Source organism: Grammomys surdaster, unplaced genomic scaffold (assembly GCF_004785775.1).
Source record: "Grammomys surdaster isolate TR1022 unplaced genomic scaffold, NIH_TR_1.0 63, whole genome shotgun sequence".
Taxonomy (NCBI): Eukaryota; Metazoa; Chordata; class Mammalia; order Rodentia; family Muridae; genus Grammomys; species Grammomys surdaster.
In genome coordinates this window covers 3,836,362-3,842,361 of record NW_021604565.1, presented here as the reverse complement: position 1 = coordinate 3,842,361, position 6,000 = coordinate 3,836,362, and positions in this window count along the sequence as shown.

Below are 6,000 nucleotides of genomic sequence, written 5' to 3'. Positions count from 1 at the left end.
AAGTGAAAAAGCCACAGTTAGCACTCAGTGTGGGTGTCTACCTAAGTCACTGTTATAGTTGTTGAATGTTGGGATGAGCTTCTGGCTCACCTCCCCACAGGATGACAGTATTCTTATACCCTCTGGCATGGTACCTCCGAGGTAAGGCATATGTGTACCTCTGCAATAAGAGGCAAGGTTTCCTATTAATTGGCACTGATGATAATTTCCTTTGTTTTTTGTTTGTTTGTTTGTTTTGTTTTTTCGAGACAAGGTTTCTCTGTATAGTCTTGGCTGTCCTGGAACTCACTCTGTAAACCAGGCTGGCCTCAAACTCAGATCTGCCTGCCTCTGCCTCCCAAGTGCTGGGATTAAAGGCATGTGCCACCACTGCCCTGCTGAAGCCTACTTCTTTGTCCTTGGCCAATGTTATACTCCTGCCAAGCAGCCCATTTCCTTGTCCTTGGCCCATGTCAGATTCTTGTCAAGCAGCCCCAAAGGCTCTCCACCTCTCCTCCTTTTTTATTTCATTATCAAGACTGAGCCTTTCTTAGGTCATTCTGACATGAATGCCTTCCTTACTTATCATGGAATATGCATTACCAAAAGCAATGTATTTCTGTCTTAGGTTGGTAAGGCTCTGTACAGACTCTTACCTGTCCTTGGCTTGACAGCCTGTTAAATTAATAACTCTGTCTGAGGGTCCATTTTCAGGTTCAAGCCATGTACTTTGGCCGTCAACATGTTGATGTTGTTAAAGACAAGCTTTAATATGATGGGCAGGAATAAAAGCATTCCAAGGACAAAAAGGAATAACATGATCAAGCTATATATGCCATTCTTGAAGCTTGACCAAAATAGAAATACTGACCTCAGGCCATGAGTAGTTTTATCTGCAGTATCTACTGCATCAATGCTCAGCAGAGCAGCAGTTTTGCAATCCATAAGCTCACTCTGTAGAGTTAAAACATCCAGAGATTTGTTAGAATTATGACAAATACAAAGCAAGTTTCTTTACACTTTTTCCTAATTATAATGACTACCACTGTAAATTTTATAACTAATATGAATCCAATGGTATTTGGCATGACACTTGAGATGGCTCTTTACTCTTAAACTCTGACCCTCCATCCAATAATTTGAATAGGATATAGAGCATCAATCTGTTCTTCCAAATGCCTATCCAAATCCTCTTGTATATTGAACACATTAGTAACATTTTTTGCTAAATGATTAACAAAAGTAGCTGTCTTAACTTCTTGTGTCTAAGCAAGCCCACTACCCTCTTGCTTTTGCTTAAAGCCTGACTTGTTTCTTCCAGTACTTGCAAGCAGTTTTCATAATACCCTGATCCTGTAAATCTTTAGGGGAGCTATATTTATTTCATTCTTAAGGTCCTCTATCATCTACATGAGATGAGATTTTAGGTCTGAATCATGTTTTCCATGTGTGTTAAGGTATCCAGGGCTGTGTTGGGAGAACTGAGTTCTGATTGTGCCAAGTGGCATTGGTTTCTGTTGCTTATGTTCTTGCATTTGCTTCTTGCCATCTGGTTATCTTAGGTGTTAACTGGTCTTTCTGTCTCTGACTGGATCCTATTCTTTCTGTGAGCTTTTTAGCCTTTGAGCCTGTGATCCTGGTTATGATGGGCCTCCTGGGAGTCAAACTGTTTCTGGGTGTGGGAGGGGGTCTGGAGTGCTGGCTATGTCCTGGGCTGAATTGTGGGCCAGAAGGAAGATGTCTGTAACTATTTATTATCTGTTATCCAATTTTTTGTCTATTTTATCTATCTACCTATATTTAGTCTATCATCTCTATATGAAAGATAATTTGTTTTCAAAAACACACTTTAAAATTTTTTAATTTTATTGAATGTATATGGGTGATTGGCTTGTATGATTGTCTTTACACTACTTGTATGCTTTATTGCCTATAGAGGCCTGAAAAGGGCATAGATTTTGTTGAACTAGAATCACAAATGATTATGAGCTGCCTCTTGGAGGCTGGAAATCAAATCCAGGACTTTTCAAAGAGTAGTCAGTGCCTTTTACAGCTGAGCCATCTTGCTAGCTCCATCATTCAAATATCTTAAGAGCAAAAATATTCACGAGCATGTTTTTAAAATTCTAAAATTAAATCATTCTAAAATTATTTCTTCCAAAGCTGACCAGGATTGGAAGAATCTCAAGTCATTTTTAACCTCAATGATTTTACTTCTCTTCAGATAATTCCTGTATTGAGTCTGACTATCAATGGGGACTTATCTGACATCCAATTGAAAGCTCAGCAAATATGAAAAATTTAATTTTAATTTTGAAATTATGACAGGTAGAAATGAGAAAAAATAAATGTTACATTGAATGTAAAGTAGACAGTAATGATGAAGCAATGCTTCTTATATATGACAGAGTGGTTGTTCACATGAACCCACAGCGGTTATCATGGCATGCTCTTATATCTCATGTGTGAACTTTTTCTTGTGCTGTGAAACTGGTTGCTGAATTAAACTCTCAAATAAGATAATTTAGTATTAAATCTATTTGCAACTGAGTTAAGAAAACTAATAAAAGTACATTCTTGACTCACCATGAACTATTGCTTTTTTCTCTTAATGTAGCATACCAGCTGACTATGTAAGGCTCCTCATTGTCTCTTTTTAGTAATTGACAGCAGCTGGTTTTCCAAGGACATAGGAACATATCTACAGGTTTATTTTTCATGCATAGCATACTCAATATACATTGCATAATTCTTCTATTCTGCCTTCATTAGTATAGCAGGAGATAAGTTAATATATAGCAATTGTCAACAGATGTATTTTAGAGAAAAGAAGATTCTTTAACTACTATAAGACACCAAATAATTACCATGACATCATGGGAAGAGTAGGTTCTTCCCTGAATTTAGATTGTAGATGTGGAGAGTAAACAGAAGATGCACTTTTCTTTCCAAGGCTGTGTTCAGATATAGTGTCCTAAGGATACAGAGGAAAGTTGGTTGAACTAACAAGTACTTAAGATTCATGAATCTACTTGAGGTGAATCCAGCAGGAGGGATGAAGCTAAGATATTCTAAGACAGTTATGCTTTGAAGACTTAAACTCACTGAGCATTTTAAACTTGCAAAATCTTAAATTACATATTCTTTATATGGTTTGATGCATAACATTTCTAACATTATCTTGAAGGAGTTTCTAGTTTTATACAGCATAGAGGAAGAGAGACAATGAATATAGAGAAAGCCTTATTAATCTTATACTATCTTGGATGAAGACATATTCTTTATTATCTTAATTTGTGTCTGATAACTTTTAGCTGAAGCATTGTGAAAGGTTCAGTAATTCTTTTGAAGATGTTGAATAAAATGGCAGTGTTTTTCACTATTTATCTATATTTTCAGTACAGAATTATAGTTAAACATGTTTTATATGGTACAGTTTGTATCTGGAAGTACCCTGATGGCTCATGTGTTGAATACTTGGAAACTATGTGTAGAAGTTACAAGGTGTTATGTTCTTTAGGGAGTAGGAACTCATGGATAAAAAGTAGGTCAGTGAGGGAGTCCAACCTCACAGAACATTTAGCATCCTGGCCTTTTGTGTCTTTCTTTTTGATCCTAGGTTAGGATCAGGATTAGGACCCTAGGTTTAGTCAGGAGCTAAGCAGACTGTCTTTTCTGTGTGCTCCCATTATGGTGTTGGATGTGATGTCACAGAGTGCCAAGAGACTCTGGACTGAAACCATAAGTCTAAATAAGACTTTCCTCTGCATAAGTTTATTCCCAAAGGTATTTTCCACTTCTTCTTTAGAAAGTGAACATAAAGCCAAGTGAAGTGGTCTCTGTACAAGCCTGTCAGCCTGAGTTTGATGCCTAGAACCCATGTAAGAAGTCACTCCATGGTGTGAACCTGCAATCCCAGTATTTCTATAGTAGATTGGAAGTGGGAACAGAAAAAGTGGCCAGAAAAATTGTAGGTCAGCCAATCGGAAGTACACAGAATACTGATAGAAATGCATTCAGTCAACAGAGGTAATTAGAAAGACCCTGCTTCTAAACAAGTTGAAAGACAAGAACTGATTCCTGATATGTCCCCTGACTTCTACACACACATTGTTGTGACATATGTGTAATACAGTAAGCATTTGCAAAGATCCACATGCAAACACCAAAGATACTGACAAACAAACAGGAAACTAAATTAATATGCTTTGAAGAATTTTGTTGAAGTGTTTTAGCTATTGATTACATGGATACTTTCAGTGGCAGCTGAACATTGTAATTGCTTTAATATTGATTTTTACATAGCTTTTAACTTATAGAAGAGTATTGCTTACAGAATATTTAGAAATACAATGATTTTATTTTGATAATGAAATCTAAAGATTATTTTCTATCTATGTATATGGTCTGGTTTATCTCTAAGAAATTTGTTTGAATCTTAGTTTTACATCATCTCTTTTTCTTGTATCAATGACAAAATGTTAATGTATATTATTAGTCAAGGATATATATCTTTATATGTGAAATATTGCTCATTTATTTTAAATCGTTCAGTTTCTAACACAACAGAATGACCATACTCCAAGTTCAAGTAGTATAAAAGAGCTTATAATGAGATGTTGCACCTTGTCTGCTTGTTTTTCAGGATCTCTCATTTCATATTATGAAACCTTTGATTGACTAATCCCATAATGCTATATAATAGCCTACTTCTCAAAATACTTTAGAAATATCAAAATTGCCTCTATTATGAAGATGTACATATAACTCATACTGTTTAGCCTTTTTTCTTTTTTCAGTTATTGAAATAAAAATTAACCCTTTAGTTCTTGTTGTTCCTTTAAGCCTTGTATCAAGTTTCACATATCATTCTTATAATATTATATATAATATATTCATGTAGCGTACATATATATTAATTTAGAGATTAACTCTGATTTTGCACTGTTATTGATATGGTTACCATTTCTTTTCAAACAATGTGAGGTATAATTTTATATTTATATTATTGGTATCAGCTATGTTTATATGTGATTCTGTGATCACTTTTCCTTATGTTATTAACCTACAGGCTGACTTGATGTCAGTACACTGTGCATTATTTATATGTATGTGGCTATCCCAAGCTTTTTATATCCTTTTTTATATCCTTCTGTATGTGGCTATCCCAAGCTTTTTCTGCATTTGAATAAATACCTCAGAATCTAGGTCAACTCTAAATAAATTGTATTATTTTGATCGTGTTCATTTCAGAATTGCTTGGGTCTTTTACTTCAGTTTAGAATGCAGGACTGCTCAAGCATTGTGGGACTGCATAAGGGTATCCTGGGTCATGGTGAGCAGGTACCTAGAACTCCGAGATTCTCCGTGGAATTCTGTGTGAGAACCGGCAGGAGTTCGGTCCCTCCCATCATCCAAGATCCTGAAAAGCAGTCACATAGATCTCCATAGAGTCACATAGGCCAGGCTATAGGCCTCAGGCCCTAGGGATTTACATACTAATGAAGGCCAGAGGGCAGAGCAAATTAAACATTCCTCCCCCCCAGATCCTCCCCCAATCCTCCCCCTTTCTCCCTCCCTATATAACTCGGGACTACCCTGAGTTTTTCGGGGGGTACGCCTAGATCCATCTATTATCCGCCATGACAATAAACCTTTTTGGAACCAAGGACTTCCTTGTGTTACTGGGGCCTGCCGGCGCCAAGACCTTCAGGCTGCTAGAACCATAGGATCTTCTTCCCTGATGTGGGACCCGCCACGGCGGCAGAAGCCCCTCTGGGGCTTGTGCTGCTGTGGCGGCCTTTTTAAATTTTCCCCACATTTGGCGCATCCAACGTGGAGCACAGACACCCACGGACTTCAAGGACCGGGCCACCCCAGTCTACTACAGAACGCAGCCGAACTGCCCGCCCTGGTTGTCCGGTGCTGTGAGGAATCGACTCAGTGAAGATTCCACGCTTCTCCCATGCTGACTAAAGCTACAACTGCTTAATCTCTCACTTGGAAGATCTCTGCGTTCCA